This window comes from Nannospalax galili, unplaced genomic scaffold (assembly GCF_000622305.1).
Source record: "Nannospalax galili isolate Female #2095 unplaced genomic scaffold, S.galili_v1.0 scaffold257, whole genome shotgun sequence".
Lineage (NCBI taxonomy): Eukaryota > Metazoa > Chordata > Mammalia > Rodentia > Spalacidae > Nannospalax > Nannospalax galili.
The window spans coordinates 3,563,107-3,589,823 of NW_008340854.1; the positions used below are offsets into that span (position 1 = coordinate 3,563,107).

General features: G+C 46.3%; 2 long non-coding RNA genes across 2 annotated transcripts in view; one reads left to right on the top strand and one right to left on the bottom strand.

Annotated features, from left to right (window-relative positions):
- LOC115070824 overlaps positions 1-25,270 on the top strand; it is a 56,064-nt gene extending 30,794 nt beyond the window's left edge. The window contains exons 3-4 of the long non-coding RNA XR_003849949.1: positions 18,914-19,040; positions 24,732-25,270. This is a non-coding gene — a long non-coding RNA (uncharacterized LOC115070824). The remainder of the gene's footprint in view (positions 1-18,913; positions 19,041-24,731) is intronic.
- LOC108490995 overlaps positions 24,962-26,717 on the bottom strand; it is a 59,787-nt gene continuing 58,031 nt past the window's right edge. The window contains exons 3-4 of the long non-coding RNA XR_001872503.2: positions 25,845-25,984; positions 24,962-25,268 (exon numbers count right to left, since the gene is read on the bottom strand). This is a non-coding gene — a long non-coding RNA (uncharacterized LOC108490995). The remainder of the gene's footprint in view (positions 25,269-25,844; positions 25,985-26,717) is intronic.

Consider the following 26,717-nt stretch of genomic DNA (forward strand, 5'->3'; position numbering starts at 1 on the left):
CAAAACAAAACTAAAACAAACCAACAATTCCTTGCACAATAGGTTCATTCATTTATTCAGTCTCTTGATCACTATGGATAAAATACTTACTAGGTGCTGGGTACTGCTCTGGGACATGGGGACAAGGTTTTCCTGACTTTACTAACACCTTTACACAAGTCTTATGTTCCAGGCAAACTATATTTTTATTGCTTTCTTCCAGATACACTGCTTTTCCTTCTGTGCATTTTACTCATTCACATACTAAATGATGCCATTAATATTGACATAAGGCCACTAGAAAAAATGCAAGATTTTAAAATTCTTTATTATTATTATTATTATTATTATTATTATTGTTGCATTGTTGTTATCTACCATCAGTCTGATATTTAAACTTAACTGGGCATCCTGTATTTTTGTTTGCTAAATTTGGCAACCTTAGTTGAGCACCAGTCTTAAGCTATGCCCTGGGATGCAGGGATGATGGTCCCTGCCCCTGGGATGCTGTCAGTCTGGCAGAAGTCTCTTACAGGTGAATTTCTGGACACTATGGCACTTGGGGAAGGGGGGCTAGGATACCAATCTAGCCTTAGAGGTCAGAAAAAGTGTCTGCAAGGAAATTAACTTACTTGAATTAAGACTTAAATTTGGGGGTGGGCGTGGTGGCGCATGCCTTTAATCCCAGCACTTGGGAGGCAGAAGCAGGCAGATCTCTGTGAGTTTGGGCCACCCTGGTCTTCATTGCACATTTCAGGTCAGCTGGGGCTACAGGGAGACCCTGTCTCAAAAAGACCAAAAAAGAAAAAAACAAAACAACAAAAAAAAACAACTTAAATTTGGGGACTAGCAAGATGGCTAATGTCAAAGTGCTTGTCGACAACATGCCTAACTCCCCCCCACACACAAATGTTAAAGTAAACAAATAAATAAATATAACTTTAAAAAAAAACAAAAAACCTCAAGTGGGAAAGCTGAATGTGGTGGCAAAGTCTTGTGGAACATGAGTTCCACACTAGCCAGGGATACATTGGTACACCTTGTCTCAAATAAACAAAATTACTGGAGAGATAGCCCCACTGAGCACTGGAGTGTGGGAGATACGGCACAATCTTGGACATCAATTCAGGAAACTGTCTGGGTGGAGTCCATGGCATGGACCACAGTTGTTTAAAGGAGCTGCAGCAGAGATCAGCATGGGAGTTTAGACAAAAAGGGCGTGGCAGCTGTGTGGACCGCCTCAAAGCCTCTTTATGAGAGGCAAAGACAAAGAAGGACCTGTGGTGACAGACTAAGCATTTGATCATCACAAGAGGCAGATGTCACCTTGATTTTGTTCTGGGACCACCTTGTGCCACCTCTTCTAATACATGATCCCCAGGTGGGATCTAGAAAGTCAACTTGTGGCTTGGCTATGAGGAAGGACACAGGCTTGTATGCACAGAATGAGTGATCCCCATGAGGGAGCCTATGTATGAACCCAGAGGGCGATGTGAAGGGGCTGGGTGCTTGGGTATACCACATTTGTGCTTCTCCCTTTGGTTCTGGTTTACAAGACCAGTGCACCAAGGAACATAATGGATTGGTCATCATCATTCAAAATACCTAAGTTCAAATCCCCTCTCTGTCACTTACTAACTAGAAAACCTCCACACATCGTGACTTGACCTCTCTGAGCCTCAATTTCTCTCTAAGTAAAATGAAAAAATGTTCACCTAGCCTTACTCTAAAATAAGCCAATAAATAAATTGGGCTAGTGCTAAGTTTGCAGAGACATTATTAAGATAAAATAAGATGATGTATATAAAATAACAGGTACTTGGACTCCATAAAGTCTTGTTTTTCTTTCCCTTCAAACACCACACCTGTTATTCATAATATGAACTGACGAGTTAAGATTTTCTAACTTACTCCTAATTAAGAGAGGGAAGATAGAACTCTTTTTCTGCCCTCACATGTTTTTACCATAATCAAAATTTTTTCCCTAAACCTAGAAGTGTAAAGACTTGCCCTCTTCTGTTGGCTAATATTAAAGAAATACAAACACTTGGGCACAGTCAAATGTCCATTATTACATTTCTACTGATGTTAATGCCCATGAAAGGTTATTATTATTGTTATTATTGTTATTTTTATTTTGCCTGATTTGGGTTCCATGGGGCCTGGAAAGATAGCTCAGTGGTTAAGAGTGCTTACTGCTTTTGCAGAGGTCCTGAGTTCAATTCCCAGCACCCATATTGGGCAGCTCACAACTCCCTTTAGATCCACTTCTGGGGGATCCTGTGGGAGGCCACCTGCACTCAATGTACACACACACATAATTAAAAATAATGAAAATAGGCCAGGGATAGTGATACGCACCTTTAATCCCAACACTGGGGAGGCAGAGGCTGGCCGATCTTGGTGAGATCTGGGCCAGCCTGGTCTACATAGCCAGTACGGGCCAGTTGGGGCTACAGGGAGACCCTGTCTCAAAACAAACAAATAAATAATAATGATAATAATAATGAATCTTTTTTTAAGTCTCCAGGAACTGTTCTCAGAGTTCCTAGGCAGCCACCTGTAGCTCTTCTTGAGACTTTAATTTGCTAGCCCCAGGAGTAGGCTTAGCCAGTCTCAGGAAGGCATTAGTCTTTGTGCACCCCATCTCTTGCCTCTAGTAGCAACTGAACATTGGGGCCGCTCCAAAAGTCATTTGTTGAAGCCTCAACCTCCAAAGTGGCTGTAGTTGGAAATGGGGCCCCTAAGGAAGCAACTGAGGCTAAATGGGTCCAGTGTCCTCGTAAAGAAGACGAAGAGCCAGGAAAGAGGGTCCTCCTACCACACGGAGGAAAGCCTGTATAAGCACACTATGAGCAGGCCACTGACTGCAAGCAAGGTGGACAGCTCTCCCAGGCGCTAAAGTCAGCTGGCTTGATCTTGACTTCCCAGCCTCCAGAAATGTGAGAAATAGATGGCCGCTGTTGAAGCCACCTGGTGCGTGGGGTTTTGTTACGGCAGCCTGAGCTAATAAGTCCTCCTTTCTCCAGTATCTCGTCTGCCAAGGTCATCTTCCCTGCAGACCCACGCCCACATGACTCCCTTGCATAAGACCTGAGTTCACTCTGGCTCTAATCAGCGGCTCTCCCGAGTGCTCCACCTTCCACATTCATTGCCTTTCCTCTTCATCAGCTTCGACTCTTCACTGGATGTGTTTTCTTTGCACCCTGCTTAGAGAGCAGCAGATCCGACAAACTGTTTCCAGGGATTTTTCATCCCTAACGTGATCTGACCCGCTTTTCGTCCCAAAGTTGTATTTTAAAACACGGGTAAACAGCACAGCGGAGCTGTTAAATGGTGCCGGCTATTGCTGTGTGGGATGGTGGAGAGCTTTTTCTGGGTGGATTCCTCAGAGTGGGGTATGAGAGGCGTGAAAATGACCCCTCCTCACTGTAGGCTGGGCTACTCCGATTTACGTCCTTGTTTATACCCTTCCTCCCCGGGAGCTGCCTTCTGCTTTGCACCCAGGTACCCACCCTAGCCTTACACCCAGCTTGGGTCCAACCTACACTTCTCACCTGCCCAAGCCACGGGTCTTAGTTTGTTAGCCCTGTGAATCACCAGTACTGGTTTACTCAGTGAGTGCTGGGGGCCACTGTGTTGGACACTGTGCCAAGCACCAGCCTGCCTTTTCCTTCTGAACTTCAACATCCACCCCTGTGGGCAGTTCCTCTCACATTCCCATTTTACTGATTGTGACTCATGGAGACAATCTTCGGACAGGTAAGGGAAGGAACTGAGAGTTACCGGCGGGCCTTAGAAATCATATTTCCCCCATCAGCCACCAGCACTGGCCCAGCCCTGGGGGCCTTACCTGACTGTCTACTCTAAAGCCATCACCCTATTTTCCCCAGTCCTATCCACCCTGAGTCCTGCTGGGTACAGAGTTTTATAGCACTCCATGTTCAGGTACAACCCACTAGAAAGCCAGCAACTTGAATCCCTGACCCACCTCTACATCATTAATAGCCTGTACCTGATGAGGTCGTGGTAAAATCTAGGTAAGAAAACTAATCTTTTTACCAAATTAGACCTAAGTTCTGAGAAAAAGAATGTCCATGCCATGGTGCTCCTGCACCATGACACAGCACAGAATGCTGTGGGCCTCCTCCGCCTACCATAGGACACTCCTGACTGTCCTATCCCCACCTCTAACTGCTCCTTGTAAAAACCCTAGGTGGGTCATACAAATGCTGTTGACCCCTGACTCCATCTCCAAAACTGCCTTTACCTTGATTGCTAGTATTTTTTTTTTCCTTTTTTCCCTCTGAGTCAACATTAGCTCTACTAGCTCCCTCTTTCTACCTGATAAGGACCGGGTAACAGCATCTGCCTGAGGCTGAGCTATGCTTTTTTTTTTTTTTTTTCCTTTTTTCCTCCGAGGCCACCATTAGCCCTACTAGCCCCCCCTTTCTACCTGAAAAGGACCGGGTAAAAGCATCTGCCTGGGGTTTGGCTATGCTTTTTTTTTTTTTTTTTGCCTTTGTCAGAACAGCAGTTCCTATCTGGCTGGTGATGGGATGAGAGCCAGACCCAACAATGGAGGCCTTGTGAGCCTGCCCAGGGGTGTGCTGGGAGCCCACAATTTAGCACATACACAACCCTTCCTGGTGCTACCTTCTTATCTCCTGCCACAGAGCCTTTGCCAGTACTGGGGCTGTAATCCAACCCCCTGTAATTTCATGTCCCAGATAGGGCATTCCTGGGCTTGGACCATGGTTAAACATTGACTTTGGGAGTTGGAGCCATTATTCCTGGCTGCAGGTGCTCCTACTGGGGGAGGCACTGGCTTTGGAGTGACTAAAAAGATCTCTGCACAGGAGCAGGATGTAGCATGCCCTGGATCCTTGCGCACCATACTCCTGTGGAGTGTTTGAGCCTTGGCTCCATAGCTGCCCCAGCCATTCCTCAGCTGCCACTCACCCCCAAGTCCACCGTCAATGGAGACCTGTATAGGTAGGCACTTGGTGACACTCTGCAAAACCATGGGGCAGCTCCTGTTGGCTGTCACTCTGCTTCCAACAGCAACATCCACCCAAGCCTCTTGAAGCCATGCCCAGGGCACTGCAGGGGAGTGAGGGCTGCAGGGGTCATGACACTCACACCCACTGTAGGATGCTGACACGGGGTTAACAAGCGGTTGGCACCTTTGTAAAACCTCCCAGGGACAAAAGCTTAAAGGTTGGGAACCTCACACTCTAGGGTCACCCCCGCCCCCCGTCCCTTGCATACAACACAACAGGGCCTCTGTTCCTGGACCCCCATGTTCCTACCTCAGGGACTTCAGGCCTGACTGGGTCCTTGGACATGGACAGAACTGTTCTGGGTGAATGAGGAGCCCCTGTGACCACACTTAGGCAACCCCAATGCAACTCTTTTAACTGATACCCCATTTCATCATCCATTCAGGCCAGTTATGTTCAAGGTTAAGAGTGTCAACAGGGCCCTGGTATATATGGAGAGGCCCATCATGGAAAGGAGCAGAAGCCGCAGATACAGGGGACTGACACCAGGGAATTAGATAGCCATTGCTTCCCAGGAAGCTCAGCCTCCAAGCCTGGCCACTCTGCTAGGTTCTAGATGGAACAAGTGGACCTGAGAGCTAGGGCTTTGGCACACAGAAGGTCCGACCTGCATGCTGTTGCTTTAGGGTTTGCTTGTATGGAACATCTGGAGTAGGACAGTTCTGGTTCAAATCCTGGCTCTGCACTGATCAGCTGAAGGATTTTGTCAAGCCCCCCGACCCCAATATCCCAGAGTCTCATCTTTTCCATCTTTAAAAACGGCATAGTAAAAATCCATTCTCATTAGGGCTTTAAAGCAGACTGTAAGAGCGATTGCAGAGGTACTGCCTCATAGTGCATAAAAGATGCTGCAGAGTTGGCTGGTAGCTCTGCTGGTTGTCATGACTAAGGCACAGTAGCAATGGAAGAGTTGTACTGTGATCAAAACACCAGGAGAGCACACAGACAAGGATGTTGCTCACTTGCTTTCTCATCGTCAAGCCCCCAGGAGCTCTAGGGCCCTGACAATCACTCATCTCTTGAGCTGTGTTCCTTGTTCTTTAAACCAGGGTGACGTCTTCTAAGTCCCAGACCAGTCCTGTCAGACCCCAAAGCAATACTTGCTGTCCCCAAATGTACTCAGTATGAAAGCTCCTGAAGGTACAGCTAGCTCTATGGGAAGAGCTTTGCCCTCTTTGGTGCCTCTAGTGTAGGTCAAGGGTCTCTGGCTATGATGTGGACTAGGGAAGGGACTTGGTATATTAAGTAACTGTAGCTGCATATTACCTCAAGGCTTAGCAGCTGAATTTGGGGGTTGCTCAACTGTGCTTCTGCTCAAGGCCTTTCATGTTAGCTGGAGCTCGGTCATCTAATGGCTTTACTGGGACTGGAGGATCCTCTTCCAAGACAGCGTATTCACATGCTTGTTGTTTGTGTTGGCCACTGATATGAACCTTCTGTTCTTGGCCACATGAAACCTTTCATAGGACTGCTTGAGCCTTTTTATGACATGGTAGCTGGATTTCTCTTGAGTTATTAATAGCAATCTGAGAGAGAACTCACAATATCTTTTATTAAGACTTTATCTTGGAAGTTATACATGGCCACTTCTACAAAACCTTATTGTTTAAACAAGGCAAACTTATTTGGTGTGAAAGAAAACTATTCTCAGATATGAATATCAGTAGGCACAGATGATTGAGAGACATCTTAGGGCCTGTTAGCACATCAGGTAAAGGATGTTGAAGAAATATGAAAAGAGATACAATTTCAGTTCTAAGAGATGATGACCTGAATGAGCTTTTAGGCAGGACATGGAGGTGGGCATGTCACCTCTCAGAGCACAAGTGTGTCTTTGACAGTGTTCTGCATAGCCCCAGGTGGTCCTGCTGCATGCTGGCCCCATCATTGGCCAGAAACAGATTTGGAACTAGTTACGTTGTTGGGAACATGAGGCATTTTATCAGCTGGGCAGTGAACCAAAATGTGAAGAAAGCTCTATCATTGTGGGTTTCGGTTGGAGGGAGAGGAAGGGGATCTTGATTCATGATAGCTTCCATGTAGGATTCAGAAGGAAGAGTCCTCTCTCAAGGGGTAGAGTGTAGAGAGCACAGATAGGCAATGGTTCCATCCATCTCTAGTCATCCATCCATCAGTCCACTCATTTTCAAGCAGTTGAGTGCTTACTGTTGTATTGGCATGAATAGAATGCAGGTGGGGGCCAGGTTGTATTGGCATGAATAGAAATGAATGAAAGGAATGCAAAAATGTATTGGGGCCTCTGGTGGTCTGTGTTTCGGGGCCACATACTGCGTGTTCAAAGCACAGCCCACCTCCTTGCTCTTTAGGGGAAAGTGGGTCCTTGTAGGTAGAACAGGAGCCCTATAGGAAGGGTAAGAGGTAGGAAGAGCTAGCTCCCAAGTTGAATTGGTGGCTCCAATCACAGTGTGTTAGATTTGGGTTGTGAGCTGATTGTGGGAGTCATGCTATGTCCTGGTGAGGAAACTAGGGAGGGGCATCTCCTGTCACACACACCCCTTCCTGCTCTTGTATCATTTGGTGCATGGCTCCATCTTAGCTTCTGGGTATCCAGTGCTGCCCCATCCCTAATGTACAGATAGGAAAGAGCCAGAGCCAAGCCCTCAGGCCATGGAAGTTCTCTAGTTGTCTATCCTCTGCCATCACTGAGATGGGACTTCCTCATGGAGAATGGTTTCCCTGACTTCTGCCTTTCCCAAAAGTGTAGACTGCCTTCCAAAGCCTAGCACTCCCTTCCCAAGAAGACCACACCACCATCCTGACTCCACCAATTCCTATGTATAGGGAATGTGGTAGTTTATATGATTGATAAGACCTGGGCTCCCTTAGAGCCCCCAGGGCAGGGTAGGAAACAAGTGCTGAAGCAGTCTTCAGATTGTGAGTGACATGAGAAGTGACCAGTTAATTCTAACTTAGGCTTCACTCAATAAAAGTGAGAAACGGATTTTTTTTTTTTGAATGGGACTCCTTTGACACAACTATACCTCTAGTCATTGTGTCAAGTACAGCTTCATTCAAATGTTTCTGCAAGACATGTATGTAGCTTGGAAGTAAAAACCAGCAGCAAGAGCAATCATGATCATGATCATATGAGGAGGTCACTAGAATAGTGTAGAAAATGGGTAACAGAAGCTAGTGAGTGCCGGTAATGGAGAAGGGAGACTGATTCAGGCACCCAGGCAATGGAATCTGAAGGTAATGTTTGGGATGCTATATTAATCACTTTTCTTGCTGCTGTGACAAAATACTTAGCCAAGTAACTTCAGGAAAGAAGGGTGTATTTTGGCTCACAGTACGAAGGTATCACCCACCATGCTGGGAAAGGCATGGTAGCAGGAGTGCACGGCGGCTGCTCACATTGCATCTGCAGTCAGGAGCAGAAAGAGGTGAAGGCTGATTCTCAGCTCACTTTCTCCTTTTCTTTCAGTCCAGGACCCCAGCCCATGGGATGGTGTTGCCCACAGTTATGGTAGGCATTTCCACCTCAATTAACCCATCTAGAAACTCCTTGCCCAGAGGTTTGTCTCCTAGGTGATTCTATATCATGTTGAGTTAACAATCAATACTAACCATCACAGATTCTGAGCTCAGAAGGATAAGGGCTGATGACGCCTGTATTTCTGGCCTCCGCAGATGGGGAGACAGAGATTTCCCATTTATCCTATGGGAAAAATGGAAACAGCAAGTATGTATGTGAGACTGAGGGGAGCCAAAAATTCAGTTGTAGACAAGTCAGGTTTGAAGATGTCCAGGAGATAGTTCAGCAGCACCGTCCCTTCTCTCCCTTTTATAAACACAACCTTACTTTTTCTCTAGGGTTCTGCCCATCCCCCACCCCAGTACAGAACTTCCTGATTGTGTTGACAGTGACCTCTCTTCCAGCAGCACACAGCTGAACAGACTCAAGATTAATAACTGATGACTTATTCCTGAATGCAGAGATTAGTCCCCAGGGAGCAATGAACCCACTGGAGGGATGCATTTTTCTCCCAGTTTATAAGCTCTAAGAAAAGGTAAGCCTGAAGCTGTCTGGAGCATCTTTGTTATGACACAAAATTTAGGCATCTAGAGAATGAGACCAGCACAGAGGAAAGCAACAGGGATGACGAGAGGGGTTGAGTTCTGAGAGATCACGAGAGTGAACAAAGATCTGTCTATGCCTCAAGCTCCAACCACACTGTGATCCATTTCCTGACTGTAGGCAGTTGTTTCATATCCCTACAGCTAAATTTAATACACATCCAAGAGGAAGAGACAGCTCAATACAACTAATGTGACAGCCAGTGTCAAAGGCAGATCCAGAAGTGGTGATGCTGGGTTCTGAGGAGGAGCAGGCAGATGGGACAATGGCTGGAAAAGGACACCGAATCTAGAAACAAGGGGCAGAGACTCCCTAATGAGCCCAGTACCCATCTTGCTTTCAGTTTTCTTTAGTGTTTAGCTCTGAGCACATGGCTCTTGCAGTCAAGTAAGCCCTGACCCCGTGTTCAAAATTGATGCACTTTTCCCCAACTACCAGGAGTATTGTTAACTCCCAGTTCAACTGTGTGTGCCCCAGAAATGACCTTGAGAATCACACAGGAGTGGTTGGAGGTGGGGGTGGGGGTGGGGGAGGATTCTGTGAGCCCTGAGTCCAGTGATTGATGGGATAAGCAACCCAGTGTCCCTCCTTCCTTGAGACAGCATTGAAGACCTCCCTAGCCACAGCACTGCCACCATTGGCTTCTGTTACAACCATGTCACAACCCAACTTCTCCTTTTGTCCTGTCCAGTTACAGTCTCTCCCCTCTATGAGGGTCAATTCCAAGTTCACTGGATAGAATGCTTGTCTGAAAATCTGTCTCTGTCCTCTCTCTCTCTTCTTTATCTCTCTCTCTCTCTCTCTCTCTCTCTCTCTCTCTCTCTCTCTCTCTCTCTCTTTTTCCTGAGGGAGCCCATCTCTGACAGTTCTCTTACTCAGACTGTGGTGAGAGTAGCTCATTGAGAATAATGACACTAAATCCTGAGTCCTTCAAAACTACAAAACTATTATGTAGGCCCTGGACATAAACTTACATGACAAACATCCTATTCTTTTTAAGCCAAGGTAGTGTGAGGTCTTTTGTGACAGCAGTCTAAATTATATTCTCGTTAACATATAATTTGATATCTAGAAGTAGAGCATTGGTGGACAAAATTGAAGATATTTTATACTTTGGGAACTGTATCAGGCAGCAGGTGTAGCTTTGGGGTGGGAAAGCTGGTGACACACCATGCTTGATGCTTGGTGATGTGATCTCCCATCATACCTTGAAAGGCATTCCCATGCCTAGTGAGCTTCTAGCTCTAGGATGATGTGGTTAGAAAAGGTTCAAATGTGGATGGATGTTGGCATCTTTCCACACTAAGCGGCACCCAGTGAGACAAACAGGGGGACAGAGGCAGCAGTTTGCAAGCAGAGGTGAAAACCTCAGCTCTGCTGATGGGACTCCTTCTGCCTACAGCCCACAGCCTAGGTCCACTGAAAGTCCAGGATCAGGAGCTGTAGTACATTAAGCAAACCAACTGCTTTTGTGCTCCAAACCGAAGCAGTGGTATCAAAGGGCTCTACAGAGGCAGCTGTGCCAGGAGATAAGGCTGTGGCCCTAAGCTGTTTCCTATCAGCTCCAGTTAAGAATGCCCCGGTTAGGGACTAGGGTGGTAGCTCAGTGGTAGAATGCTTGACTACCATGCACAAGGACCTACAGTTTGATCTCCAGCACTGCAAATAATGATGATAATAATAATAATAATGTCTGGTTAATTAATTTAAGAATTCCCTGGCAGATTACAGGAGTCTACCCAGAAGCCAGAATCTGATTAAGAATGCTACACTTCGACTAACCCCAAGAACTAGTATGAAGTCAAGTAAGGTAGGATGGACAGAGTAGAGTACAGACATGGCCATGCTAGCAACGGTATGCCTATGTGTGACTTTGAACTTTAGAACTGTGTCAGGAACAGCTTTCTCACTGGGCTCCTTGCTCATCGAACAGATTGGAAGAAAACAGACTAGAAGTATACTTTAAAAAATAAACAAAAGCCCCTACTGTGTGTAGATGTAATGATTCACATGTGCTAAAGTTCAGTCTTTTGTGGCTGGAGAGATGGCTAAATGGTTAAGAACACTGGTTGTTCTTGCAGAAGACCCGGGTTCGAATCCCAGCACCCACATGGCAGCTAACAACTGTCCATAACTCCAGTTCCAGGGGATCCAACAGCCTCTTCTGTCTTCTGCGGGCATTGCATGACACGGGTGCACTTACCTAGCACCCACATGGCAGGTAACAATTGTCTATAACTCCAGTTCCAGGGAGCCCGATGCCCTCTTCTGACGTTGGAGGGCATTGCACGACATGGGTACACACGTACATGCAGGCAATATACTCATACACATAAAATAAAAATAATAAATAAAATATTTTAAAGAAATAAATAAAGTTCAGTCTTTTAATATATACAATGCAGTGGTTACGGGACTTTCACAGAGCTATGCAACCTTCACTTCTGTCTAGTTCCAGAACATTCCATCACTATGAAAAGAAATCCTGCACCTCTTAGCAGTCACTCCCATTCTCCTCCTCCTGCCTCCAGGCCCTGGTACTCACTGATGTATTTAGTGTATGTAGCTTTGCCTACTCTAGGCCTTTCATATAAATGGAATGATCCATGTGGCCTTTCATGTCTGGCTTCTTTTGCTTTCCATAATGTTGTTAAAGTTCATTCATGTTATGGCATGTATCAGTATTTCATGCCTTTTCATTGACTAATCTTCTACTGTTTGTGTGTGTGTGTGTGTGTGTGTGTGTGTGTGTGTGTGGTGTTTATATAAACATTTTGTGCATCTTTTTACCAACTGATATACATTTGGCATTTTCCACTTTGGGACTATTATAGTTTTGCTATGATCATTCATGTATATATTTTGTGTGGATGTATGTTTTCATCTCTTCTGGGTAGATACTTAAGGGTAGAATTCCAGGGTTATGAGGTAATCCTATGTTTAACTTCTTCAGGAACTTCAGGAACTGCCAAACCATCTTCTAAAGTGGTTGCAATGTACTATATTATCGTTATCACCAACAGGGCATGAGGGCTCTGATTGCTCCCCATTCTCTCATTCTTATGATCTGTGTCCCCAACACACACAATTTTTGTTGTTGTTGTTGTTGTTTTAGTGGTGTGGTGTCTTATTGTGGTGGTGTAGCGCATCCTTCCATGTACTTATAATCCATGTCTTTCAAATCATTTGTACATTTTTAAATAATAGATTCTCGTTTTCTTCCTCCTCCTTCTCCTCTTCCTCCTCTTTCTCTTCTTCCTCTTCCTCCTTTTCTCCCCCCTCCCTTCTTCCTCCTTCATTTTCTCCTCCTCCTCCCTGAGCTGGGGATTGAACCTAAGACCTTGCATGTGCTAGGTAATCACAGTACTATTGACCTACATTCCCAGACCTCCTTTTCCGTTTTTATTTTGAGACAGGGTCTCACTAAGTTGACCAGGCTGTCCTTAAACTCACCTTGAAGCTCTAGAAGGTGTTGAACTTGCTGTCTGCCTGCCTTAGCCTCTCAAATGCTGGCTTGATGTTGTAGGGTTATCATTTGTCTCCTTAATGTTTGGGGAGGGGTTGCTATGTTTGTTGGTTTTGTTTTGTTTTGTTTGGTATTTTCTGTCCCAGGCTGACCTGGAACTCTCTGTGTAGTTCAGTCTGGTCTCATACTCACAGTGATCCTCTTGCCTCAGTCTCCCAGCTGTTGGGTTACAGGCATGCACCACCATGTCCTGCTGTCTTATTGTTGAATCCTAAGTTCTTTCTATAGTCTGGATATGATCTTTTCTCCGATTTGGAATTTGCAAGCATTTTCTCCCATCTTGTGGGTCATCTTTTCACTTTTTGGTATTTTTAGAGCCCGAAGGTATGTTATTTTGATGAAACCAAATGAAATTTTTGTTTATGCTTTTGATATCAAATCTAAGAAACCAATATCTAATTCTCAGTCATAACATTTCACAGTTTCAGCTTTGACATTTAGAACGAGGCTCCGTTTTGGTTATTTTGAGGGGTTTTTGATTTTTGGGTTTTGGTTTTTTGTTTTTTCTTTTGATGGCAGGGTTTTATTTTATTTTTTTTTTACCTGGTTGGTAGATATGCTTCTTACTATAATTCATCATATTTTAAATAATTTATTGAGAATTTCATACAGGCATATAAGCATACAAGGTGTTTTGTTTACTTTTGGTTTTGGGTTTTTGTTTTTGTTTTTTTTTTTGGTTACTTTTGTATGTGGTATAGAATAGCGATGCCTTTACATTCTTTGGAGTATGAACATCCAGTTTTCCCAGCACTGTTCATTGAAAAGCCAATTCTTTGCCCTATAGAGTTCTATTGACACCTTTGTTGAACAGGAGTTAACCATACATACAATTATGTAGATTCTCAATTCTTTTCCATTGATCTACACGTCCCTGTTGATGCCCGGACCACACTGATCTTTTGATAGCTTTGTAATACATTTTCAAATAGGCACGTGTCCTATGTTTTCCTCTCTCAAGATTGTTTTTACCATTCCAGGTCTTTTATAATTTCATATGAGTTTTAAGATCAACTTTCAAATTCTGCAAGAGAAAACAAAAAGAAGCTGGATTTTTAAAGGCATTTGAATCTGTAGACCATCTTCAGGGGCGTTGCTCTTTAACAACATCAAGTCTTCCAACCCGTGCACACAGGGCATCTGTTTACTTGAGTTTTCTGCAATTTCTTTCAATGATGTTTTATAATTATTCAGTGTGCAAGTCTTCAACTTCTTTTGTTAAATTTATTCCAATTTTGTTGTTTTCAATGTGATTATAAGTGGAATTTGTTTTTTTAATTCAATTTTTGTATTGTTATACAAAGTTTTTGAAGGAAATTAATTGACAAAAAGTCTGCAAGCCTGAACTGCACAACACTGGGATTGCTCAACTCCAGAGGCAAATCCTGAATTCTCAAACCTGCACTAACAGGAAGGAGGCCATGAAGACTGAACTCCCGCCACCCTGGAAGACATGTTCTCCAATGGCCTCTTCCCTAAAGGACAATGGACAAGGAAGGACCTCCCAGAAGGCAGATCCAGGGGCCACAGGGAAGAATGGGTAAAGGAGCTATTTCCCAGTTGTCAGAACTGAGGAACTCAGTCCCCTGGGAGGTAGAGAACCTTTGCAATTCTTGCCCAGTGGGATCTGCTCATTATTATGTATTTTCCATTATTCTTTTCCAGGAGGAACTTTTAATTGTGGTTATCCTGGTTTCTCCCCCCCCCCATTGTATACTGTATATGTGTGGTGGCTACGGGAGGCAGGCAAACAGACAACTTGCCTTTTGTTCATATGTCACTGGACCAATATCTGAACTTCACATCAATACAATCACCAGGAGGCCTGGGCTTTGAGCTGCTTACAGTAATTACCTGATCCTATCAGCTTTGAACTTGGAAAAGGATTAGCGTGCTTTGTGCGAGGGAAGAGAGTGTGTTGACTTGGGTAGAGTTCATTAGCTGCTCTTCAGCATCCATCTCCTCTTCTTCATAGCAGTGGGAATATTTAGCTGGAGTCATTGCTATCCAGACACTATTTCTTAACTTCCCTCACAACCAGGGATATCTTATGGCCAAGTCTGGGAGTAGACATGCAACTTCTAGGCAGTGCCTTCTGAGGAAACAGGAATATCTTCCTCCTCTCTTTCCATTTCCATTGGCTGATGATTGACGTGCTAGCAGTGGCTACAGTACCCTCTTTGGGAGAAACTGGGAGTCAAGGACAGCAGAGCAACAGATGAAGGAGGAGTCACCATATCTCACCTGGCACTGCCTGCCTAGACTCTACCTGCCAGAATCAACCTTCCTGTTTGGTACACTGGTTTGCAGGGAGTCTCTTTATTGTATCAGGCTAACTTTGATCCTCCCTAATAAAAGTTTGTTTGCCTTTAAGATGAGAGGGACTCAAGCATGTTTGTGTACTGGTGGAAATAATCTAGCAGGGAGCAGGAGCCTGATGGGGAAAGACAGCAAGAGGACCACAAAGGGGACAGAGCCCTTGAAAAGATGAGAAGGAACGGGACCCAGAAAACAAGTGATGGAACTTCTTTTAGCCTACAGAAACTGGGATGTTTCATCCTTTGTGATGGGAAAAAGAAAATATCAGTGCAGATGCAGGGAGACCAGGTTCCCTGGTGGGATGATGAGGGATGTTGGGTATATCTACAAGAGAACAATGTAATGACAATCTATGGATGCCCCCAACTCAGTATTGGCTCCCTGACACACTCATTGATACACGCATGGTTTACTTTTATTTAATTAGTTGTTTTAATGATATAATACGCACCTACAAAAACACCTCCCAAGCCAAAGCCTCCTCAATGACCCACATCTGATGATAAAGTGTCTTCCCTTTCTTCTACTTAAGATGACCAACACCCTGAGTCCTGCAAGCAACATTGCCACATTTTCTTTATCATATCATTTATCGCTTTTCTGTGTTTCTAAAAAAAAATACATCCATGTATTTTATATTCTCTGTTTCCATTGAAGGGGCCTGTTCTCCATGGAGTATGTTGAGGCTTACCTTTTTGCTTAACTGTATATGGCTAAGATTCATCCACGTTGTCTTCTCTTGCTGTAGCTCATCTGATTAATCTAGTATATGATATTCTGTTGTGTGACTATACCATAGTGTATTCATTCATGAGCTATGGGATCTCAGCTGGGAAAGAAGAGAAGTAGAGGCTAGAGGGAGTTGATGGATGGAGAAGTGAAGGAATCAGCAGACTGGAGAGTTCCATGGGAGCTAATGCAAGAGCCCTTGGGCCCAGGAGCAGAAAGGCTTGGAAGTGGTGGGTGCTTAGAAGGAAGTGAAAATTTTCTAGTTTCAGAGGCTATAGGTGACCATAAATTCTGCAGGGTTGCGTACAGCATAGACAGGCTAGAATGCCTAAAAATGAAAGAGAAGGAAGCCAGAGGTCAGAGTATGGATATGCATCATTTCATTTGTCTGGGATACTCCACGAAGAGTACAGAAAAAGATGACCTGTGTGGAGCTGGATTCTTCAGTAGATGATGCAGCATGTTTGGGAGATTGGTAGACAATAGGGACAAGGAGAGATGGGGCAAAACTGGATACATGAGTGTCAGCGGTGCAGGATGAGGACGGAAGAGGATGGAAGTAGTGGGCAGGAAATGGCAACATGCTCACGACTCTACCTTTCAGCTCTGAGGTACAGAGAATGTGGAAATACCTCTTCTTGAGAGGGCTGCATGGAGGTGGTGACTCAAGATGGGGGGGCAGAAAAGGAAACAGGCAGCCCATTCAGACTCAGTTGGGGTGGGGGTGAAGGGGCTGAAGTGGGGGAGGAGAGATCCTAGGACTCTGAATGGTCAGTCTTGGCTCCATCTCACAAAATAGAAGCAGCTGCATGCTTCTCAGTGGCACAGCTGTGGAAGGGTTGGGGCTCACCAGCCCTATGTGTCCTTCAGGCTTGATGGGAGGGGCAACCAAAGGTCACAATTCCTCCTTGGGTCCTCCGATGGTATCAGGGGAAAGCAATGTGGAGATTTGTCTCCTACCATTGTTCTAACAACATTTCTAATATTGCCGTCTGTCCTATTGTCTTCCGTCGTCTAGCGTAACTTGTCTTCTGAATAGTCTAATCCCAGTCGGAGGTCACAGGCGCTATCTTGGTTCTGAGAGTTCCATCTAAGGAAGGGCGTTTGGAGGAAAAGAACGAGGTGTGAAGCCAGCCATATGGGAGCCAAGGAAGACTGTAAGAGAGACCTGGGCTTGCCTGCCATGGTTCTCAATACGATCAATACAGAAAGAAGGCAAAAGCCCAGCTTGTGTTTCTGTAGTCAGAGGCAATGTTTCCTTCTGAATTTCCCAGTTGGAGTAACTCAGTTATGCCTTTTCAATTATGAAATTGTGGAATGCGGGCGGGGGGTCATTAGACACATTCAGTTATTTTCTGTGGCTCATCTCACACAGAGACACAGCCACTACCTCTTTTCCCATTCCAAGGACGCAGGGCCTACCAACTGGTTCTCTCATGGTCTCTGGACCTTTCTGTTTCCTCCCTCAGGCCCATGGGTCACAGAAATTCTAGGTGGGGGCCCAGGTATGAACCATTACCAGGTAGAAGGACAAGAGGTAGCTAGCACAGTGTCTCTAGAAACCTCCTTTGCCTGGTTCTGGGTAACTGCCTGCCTTTGGTTCCTCAACTTATGAGAAAATGGGCTATCTGCTAGGCCAGCCCTTGCATGAATAAGAGGGATACACAGTTCCTGTTTTCAAGGGAGGGAAAGACAGTGGCTTTACATTTTACTATGGTTCTAGCACTCATAGACCACCTGGATAACTGAATGAAGCCATGGCTTCCATTCCACAGGAGCTCCTGAGCTAAGGCAGAGGCAGGTCCAAGCCACATGCAGAACATGCACAACCAGCAAGCCGGAGTCAGGATATGAGGGCAAGGCGAAAATAACTTCTAAGGTGAAGGAAGAGATCTGGCCCCACAATGTGTCTTACTACACTCTCAGCAAAGGGTTGAGCTGGTCACAGGCCGACCTTTTCTGGGATGGGCATAATTATGGCAGGAAAACAATTTCAGTCCTTGTGCAAGAGATTGTTTTCAGCCCATAGCTATGGGTACCAAGGGAAGGTCCCCAAGATATATTACTTAGTATAAAGAGGTGGTTTATACACAGAGACCCAAAATAAGAGGGACTCCAACAAGATGGATTGTTCTTTCCTCTGTAATAATCCAGGCATAAACAGTTTGGGGCTAAAATAGAACCTGGGACTCAGTATACTCTTAACTTGCTGCAGTGTTGACCCTATGACCCTGTGCTCATCCATATGAGCAAAGATGGTTCATCATGTAGGTTTTCAGCCTGTACCATGTAGAGGAAGAGGGCCAGGAGAAGCTGATTCCCTCCTTTTAAAGGCAACATTTGAAGGTTCTGTACATTGTTGTTGTTTTGGTTTTGTTTTGATTTTTGGTCTTTTGAGACAGGGTCTCCTTGCAGTCTCAGCTGGCCTAGAACTCACTGTGTTGACCAGCCTTGCCCCGAACTCACAAAGATCTGCGAGTGCTTGGATTAAAGGCGTGTGCCACTCACCTGGCTGTGCACATTTTTGCTCATACCCCATTATCCAGCTTCTAAACAAGTAAATATCCTTTGCTGCAAGAGAGCCTGGGAAGTGTAGTTTTCTTCCCCCCCCCCGCCCCCAGAAGCCATGTATCCAGAAAACACCTAAGAGGGAAAGGGCAAAATTGTTATGGCGGATGAACTAGCAACTCTGCCACAGAAGACCCCAAGCCTACAGCAAGGAAGCCCTTGTATATGTCTGCCCCTATAACCCTACCCCTTGGCAATGGATGGGGCAAGGGGAAAATTACTTCAAGGCATTCTCATGGCCACAGCAATTGGCCCAGAATTGGGTGCATGTTTTGAAGCGAGCCTGTCAGAAATCCTTATGACTTTCTAACCAAACCTGGTAACAAATGGTGCCATTTCCTTTCTAGTCATGAAACTATGAGGATGTGACCCTTAACTGACTATAGTCATTTCCTCTGCAGGGTTGGGTGGGGTGCACAAACACATCTGACAAAGATAGGGTGCTGCTAGCCCCTGGGGGATGCAGACGAGGACTTGCCAGCCAATGGGCCTCACCCAAAGCCTCCCTTGGACCTTCTCCATCCTTGAGCTCAACACCCCTTTTCCCCAAGCTGATTTAAGTTGGGTTTGGGTCATTTACAGCCCCAGAACCTTGCCTTAGTACTGAAAGCACTATTCTTCTCCCTGCAGGAATGAGTAGATTGAGGGGTGCAGCTAAGACTGAACACAGCAGAAAAGCACAAGGACTCCAGCTAGCTGACTTCCTGCGGCACATCGGCCCGACTGCATCTGACCGTTCCCACACAGTACCTTGCAGGTGGGCTGCTGGGCTTTCTCCACATTTTCCCAGGCAGCCCTGCTTCCTATCACTCAGCCCTACCCAGCTTGCTCCAGCCGACCCAGCTGTGAGGAGGGGGCGAGGAGGGGCAACTATCACAAAGGACGCATTCTGGGCTGGTGGGGGCTGTTATCAGCCAAGCTTCAGCTGATTCACCTAGCTCTGTGGGCAGCCAGTAGGTGTGGGTGGAGCTTGAGCTGCCTCTGGGCCTCTCTTCGCCAGGACCTGTGAGCCCTGAGCGGAGGCGGGCTCTCAACAGAGGTGCATTGTTTTCTGCCACCTCTGCTACCAGGCTCTGTCCAGGGCTCCCCTGATCTATCTTTAGTCTCTCATCCTTCTCTCTCTGACCCTCATCCCTCTGGTTTCTGTCCCATCCCCTCCTCACCTTGAACAGCAGCCTGGGGTGGTGACTGGGGAGGGGGTAGCAGGAGATGCTTAGGGCATGAACATCCTCCAATGCAGTCAGGTAGAAATATCAGAACTACAGACCCTTGGGCTCCCCACTTCCCTGATGCCTCCTGAGTCCTCTCCACCTGCAGCAGGCAGCAACCAAGCTGTCCTGGGTCTGTGGTGTCACCTGCTAGCCATCTTTAAAAAACCTAATTTACAGAGCTGGAGAGAAGGCTCAGTGGTTAAGAGCATTGGCTACTCTTGCATAGTACCCAGATTCAATTCCCAGCACCCATATGGAGGCTAACAACCGTCTATAACTCCAGTTCCAGGGGAATCTGAGGCCCTCTTCTAACCTCTTCCAGCACTGCATGACATGGGTACACTTACATACATGTAGGCCATATGCTCACACACAAAAAATAAAAAAAAGTAAAATACTTTTTAAAACACTAATTTATAAATTTGTGGACTTCTTTCCTCTCCCATTATTCTAGCTCTACTTCCGTTACTTCAGAGATCCTTTGCCCAGTGTGCTCTGTCTACCTGACCATCTTGTCAGAGACAAAGCCAGGTGTGCCCCAGAAGAAAGCAGGCTAAGAGTCAGAAAAATGAAAAGAATTCCAATTTCGAGGGTCCTTGAAAAACACTTAACTTCAAAACGCCCCACTTATCACTCCATAGTCCTAAGAAACCTGCTTTCCTCTGAGCACCAGCCTCAACAACAGATAGACTGTTCTAGATTCACATCGTTATTTTTTGCCAGTTCTCCATGCCAGTCTTGCAGTGGTAGGGTTCTTTCTTCTCTCATGTAGCTGAGAGGCAGCCCTGGTTGGAGATGATTCAAACAGGAATTGAAGGCCCAGCCCAGAAACCAGAGTCCTAGTTCCTTTTCTCCTCCTTTCTTTCCTTCTTTCTTTCTTTCTTTCTTTCTTTCTTTCTTCTTTTGAGACAGGGTCTCATGTAGCCCAGGCTGGCCTTGAACTCACTATTTAGCCAAGGATGACCTTGAACTTCTGATCCCTCCACCTCCTGAGTGCTGGAAATACATACATACACCAACCACCGTGCTCCGTTTTATGCAGTGCTAGAGATCAAGCGTAGGGTGTCTTGCATGCAAGGCAAGAACTCCCCCAACTGAGCCACTTCCCCAGCCTGAGTCCTTGATTTTCTATCTGCTTCTTGTAAGGAATGTCAAACAGCTTTCTAGAAAGAGTTCTAAAATGCAATATGCCCCTGAATTGGGCTAGCCTGATTACAGGCATTCAAAGGAAAGGAGGTGACACAGGGAGCAAGGAGTAAAGAACAAAACGATGCTGTAGCAAGAGAGCAAGGAGAGGGCATGTGCGAGAGAGGAACAGAGCAGGGCTGGCCAGATAGTTATGAACACCTTCATGCTGAGAAGGGCCCCGTGGAAACACGGCTGTGCTGTGGGCACCCAGGTGGGAAATAACTCCTTATCCCACCAAACCAACTTCACTTACTGTCGATTCCAACTTTAACGTTGAAGGAAACAGACTTTGGCCTGCAGGAATGAGGGAGTGGAGAGAGGAAGAATTCTGCTGGCACCATTCCATCTCCTCTGAGCAGCTCAGCTGTGATCCCAGGCTTGCCGCCACCCAACTTCACAAACGAACTCTCTAGACCCTGCGCAACCCCCTTACTGATCATCTGTTGCTATACTAGCTGTTTCTTTTAGGGTCTCATGTGACCCTTAGCAGAATTCTGGGCAAGTTTTCTTAGAGGCTTTCACCCCTCATGGGGCAGGGGTGCCTCATGAAATGGCAGGTTCTCTAGGCTACCATCTGACATCAGACACAGCATTTTGTCTCATTTAATTACTCTGTCATAAAACAAGATTCCCATTCCAGTTGGGGAGACTGAGGCTGAGGGCAGTTAGGGTAGCTGCCTGATAGGGCCATAGCTAGTCAGTCTTACCACTAAGCTGAGCTCTGAATTCAGTTTCATCCATTTTTCCCCCAAGGCTTCAGTCTTCACTCCCCCCACACACAAGAAGAAAAAGAAAGAAACAGGAGACTGATGGCAAGAGGTGAATTAGAGGTCTCAACAGGAGACATGAACGCAGAGTCAGAGACCCCACAGCAGTGGGGAGAGAGGCTGGGTGCCCAGTAGCTGACCAAACAGCCCAGGAGGGGTGGGAGAGGAGGAGTGGGAGGCACTGTCACGGACTCCCCTGTGTGTGGAGGGTGGAGTCTTGTCCTGGAGAAAGGGGAGTGTGTGCTGCAGCCAGCCAGGGGCCCCTTCTTCACACAGGGCATACCAGCACAGGCCACTTAGGGCCGGTGGGCCTGGGTCTAAAAGCCTGTGAGAGACACTTGCAGAAGGACCCTCTCCTTCTGCACTGGATTGGGGGACACAGAAAGTCATGTGGGCCGGGTGGAGTTGGCAACCTGGAGCCTGGTTGTTGACCCTATTGCTCTCTCTTCTCTGCTGTCTTCTTTCCCTCCAGCTCAGTTGAGTTCAGCATCAGGCCAAGCAGAGCTCAGGGGCAGTTCCTCACTCCACCAGCAGAGGTCTCCAGAGCAGAGTGCTGGAGGGCTTTGGGGGAGGGGTAGGATGCACCCAGCCCTACACACAAACACACACACACACACACACACACCACCACCACCACCACCACCACCACCCAGTTTCACTCACTGTTGTGCACATACACAGGTGGTCTTTACCCATACATAGGTGTGTCTGTGCTTGTGTGTGTGTCCTTGTGTGGGGGTGTGAAGTGAGTGTATCTGCGTGTGTGGGCGGGATCTACAAACAAGAGTTTGATTGCTGGTCTGTGTTGGGGTAGTCTCTTACACATGATGGCACTGTTTGTGGTGCTATGTGTATTTGTGTACACCAGGTGCCCGTATGATTTATGTATAAATGGGCATGCTTTGACTAGTAGGGAAAGGGAAGAAAATAAATAACACAGGGTAGGTGTGGTGTGTACATCTGTTATCCTAGCACTCAGGAGGCAGAAGCAGGAGAATTGTCTATGAGTTCAAGGCCAACCTTGTGTACACAGTGAGATCTTGAGACCTTGTCTCAAAAGAGAGAGAGAGAGAGAGAGAGAGAGAGAGAGAGAGAGAGAGAGAGAGAGAGAGAGGGGGGCAACAAATTTTGGAGAGGAGGTTAGTGAGTTCCAGGACAACTGGGGCTACAGGGAGATTCTGTCTTAAAAAGATTTTAAAAGAAGGGAGGGAAAGGAAGGAAGGAAGGAAGAGAAAGAGAAAGAAAGAAAGAAAGAAAGAAAGAAAGAAAGAAAGAAAGAAAGAAAGAAAGAAAGAAAGAAAGGGGTTTTGAAATCTGAAAACAACCCTTGCATTTGTCTATTTAAACCTCTTTGGTGGTAGGTTCTGTTGCCATCGAGTTCTCAGGCAGCAAGGCCTTCCAGAGCTCTGGGTCTGTTCTGATCACATTTGTAACCTACAGACACTCTTCTTTTGGGGAGAAAGGAACTCAGGGAGAAGGTGGATGGCTGTCCTGGAGGAACAACCATTTACTCCTGGAGCTGGCTCATCCATGGAGGATGGAGGCCACAGCTGTGGGGCAAGACCATGGTCGGAGCCCAGCTCTCTCCTGTTCGGGGCCCTGACTGTGGGCATCAGTTCCTCTGGCCTGTGTTGAGCTCCACCAGGGCTGTGGGGATTGGTCAGACAGGAGACTCTCTCATCCTGTGGTGAGCACACTTGTCCTGAGGCAGACTATGGGCCACACCATGGGAAGCTACCTTAGTTTCCAAAGGCACTATAACAAATTACACACAGAGCAGCTTCCAACAGCACAAATGTCTTAACACAGAGCACCCAAGAGCAGCATGCCAGGACTCAGCCTAAGAGTGTGTGGGACTGGATCCTTTAGAAAGCTCTAGTGAAATGAAGGTCTCCTTGCCTTTTCTGTCTTCTAGGGCAGCTCATTCCTGGGTGTGAAGCCCCTTCCTCCACCTCCGTCAACCACAGGCAGAAACTTAAGACCTCTCATCTGCTCCTACCTGCCCCTTCTGCCTTTGCCTTCTAGCCTCCCTCTTCTGAGGACTCCTGTGATGACTGGGAACTCCACACAATCCTGATGATCCCCCTGTCTCCATATCCTTAACATATAATCACACCTGAAAAGTTCATTTGCCTGTTAGGTGACATGGGTACAGGTTCTGGGTAGGGCACATTATTCTGACTAGTGAAGAGGAAGGAGGATATACAGATAGTTGACAAGGGGGGGCGGTGACACTCTGTTCTTTCTCTCTTTCAGTTTTTTCAGTACCAGGACTGAACCCAGGGCCTCATGTACATTAGAGAAATACTTTATCACCTAGCCTTTATTTTAAGATAGAGTCTCATTAAGTTGCCCAAGCTAGACTTGGACTCACTCTGTAGTCCAGGCTGGTCTTGAATTTGCAATTCAAGCTGGGATTACAGACCTATACTATCAGGCTTGGCTGGAGTGACATTCTTATTCATTTTTTTTTTATTTTAATTATGTGTATGCATGTGTGTCTATGTGGGGCTATGTGCATGTGAGTGCAGTTGCCCACAGAGGCCAGAAGTGGACACTGGATCCCCTGGAACTGGAGTTACAGGCAGCCATGAGCTGCCTGACATGGGTACTAAGAACCAAATTCAGGTCCTCTGCAAGAGCAGTACCAGCTCTTAACCTCTGAACTCTCTCTCCATTCCTATGACATTCTTAATCCGCGCCCCCCCCCCAGTTTCACTGAGGCACCCATGAGGACCCTTTCCCCTGTGGAGGGCCCTCGCCCTTGCTTAAGATCCTCTTGACCTGGCAGTGCTATCTAGGGAACTGAGCTCTCTGAGCGAGTAAAGGGCCTACCCTTCATCTTGCCCTCTAACAGCCCTAGGCCAGGTACTCGGCATTACTGTTCTGATTGACTCCTGGTTCCCCTCTGCTTCCCTCACCCCTCCCAGCCCACTCCGCACTGAGCCCCTGACCAGGCCTGGGTCTGTATCCATGCTCCTGGGAGGCTCTCCCTTGGTCCCTCTGTCATCTGCTGTCCTAAGCCACTTGACTGTCTGCCAGCTTCGGGCCTCTCTTCAGCCTTCTTCATATGGGTGAAACCACACCCATGAGCTCCCGGCAGAAAGTTCAACTGCAGGGCCCAGCATGAGGAGGTGGAGGACACGCGTGACAGCATAGCTCAGCACTGGGGCCCAAGAAGACTCCTCACCTCCGGGGTTGCTTTCCAAGGCCAAACTCCCCGGCCCAGTCAGACACACATCTGGAAGCAGGCTGGAAATTCCAACTGTTCTCCCTTGCTAGGAAATGTGTCCAATCTTCCCACAGGTTTCACGGAAGCAGAAAACACTGGAGAGGAGGGCTCACTCCACAAGACCCCAAGAGCTTTGGAGAATCCAGATGTCGCCACAATCCTTAGCCCCGCCCTCAGCTTCGCTCCCTACTGTCCCCAAGAAAATTAAAGACGCCTGGAACAAATGATGGAGTTCGTGTCTCCCTGGGACCCACGAGTCTGTGTGTGTGTGAAACACTGATTTTTTTTTTTTTTTTTTATAGAGACTAAGTTATTTTTTTTCCTGGAAAGATGTTGACATGCCTTTGGAGGATCATTGGCCGGGAAAGTTTCCTGATGCATGAAGACATGGTCTTCCTTCTCCTTGGCACACACGCACATCTCCCTGAGGCCCTGGATCAGCAGCCTCATCACCACTCCGCTCATCCGTTCCACTGAGCTGGGGTCACAAAGCAGGCCAGGGCACTAGCTCCTTCCACAGCTCTCAGCAAATGTGGCTTTCTGCAACTGCCATGCTGAAAACAGCATACATTTATTCTCTTCTAGTCCTGGAAGTTGAAAGTATAGAATCAGTGTCACTGGACTAAAGTCATGGCCCTTCACCTGGGGCCTCTTCCTCCATTTTTAGATGGTATCCCCCATCTCTGCCCCCTTCATCACATCACTTTCTCTAATTCCGACTCTTCCACTGGCCTTCTTATAAGGTCACTTGTGATTAGATTGGACCTGACTGAGCAATCACAACCTCGGGATCTGTAACTCAATCACACCCACAGTCTCCATGGCATCTTCCAATTCTGATGCTAAGTCAGGGGGCTTCTTCTCTTGTTGGCCCTCTAATTAAATGGGCTTGGCCTCCCAACTCTCTGCTCAATACTGTCTCCAGAGCTCACACTGCCTTCTCTCCATCATCACAAGCAAGCTTTCTCTACCCCGCATCTGGTACAAGGAGTCAGATGCCTACTCTGGGTTCTTTCAATCACCTAAAAAGGGAGTCTCCATTGAGGAATTATCTAGATCAAGTTGGCCTGTGGGCATGTCCATGGAGGGTTGTGTTGATTGTTAATTGAGGTAGGAAGAACCATCCAAAATGTAGCTGGCCCTATCGTGGGCTGGGCCCTGACCTGTATAAGAGTGAAGAAAGACAGCTGCACAGAAGTAGCGGCAAGCAGGGAGGACCCATGTGTTGATTCTCTCTGCTCTTGACTTCGGCTGTGTTGCTTTAAGTTCTTGCCTGGATGTCCTTGCCATGATGGATTGTAACCTGGAATTATAAGCCAAAGAAACCCTTCTTTCCCTAAGTTGTTTTTTGTCAGGATATTATTTTTTTAACTTTCTTAAAAAAATGTATTGAGAATTTCATACATGCATATAAGGTGTTTTGATCAAATCCATGCCCACTCCCTCCCCTCCAACTCCTCCCATATCTCCCCATGACTTTTTCCTGAACAATTTTGTGTACTTTTTTTTAGTGAGGCTTTTTGCTACTCTAACATTCCCCTCTCTGAAGAGGTAACCCTAAAATCTTTTAGGGATTAGATAAAAGCTCCCAAATACTTTTGACATTTTTGGCCTCTGGAATGGAGTATGTTGCTAAGAAGCGCAAGGACATTTTGACTTTTAGCCAAGAAACTGGCTACTTTTCTTTGGGGTCTCTTTTTACCCTAACTACTTAGCCAATTCATACCTCACACCATCCCCCGAAGAGGTTACCAAATTGCCGATAGGGAATCAGGACACAGACTGCTCTGGCTTCTTCCATGCTGAACAGGGACGCAGGGTAAGGCAATTGGGATATCCCTTCAGTGGGTCTATCTAAAAGAATCCCGAAATGCATAACTCTTAACTATAGGGAGAAAAAGAAAATCCTTGACTGGTGCCTAGGAGATGTGAAGAAATAAAGGCAAGAGTAGTTAGCATTATAAATTCTAGACAGAGAACCAGAAAAAAATCAAAACAGGGAAAATTTCAAATGTTCATATCAGAGTCCATTGGAA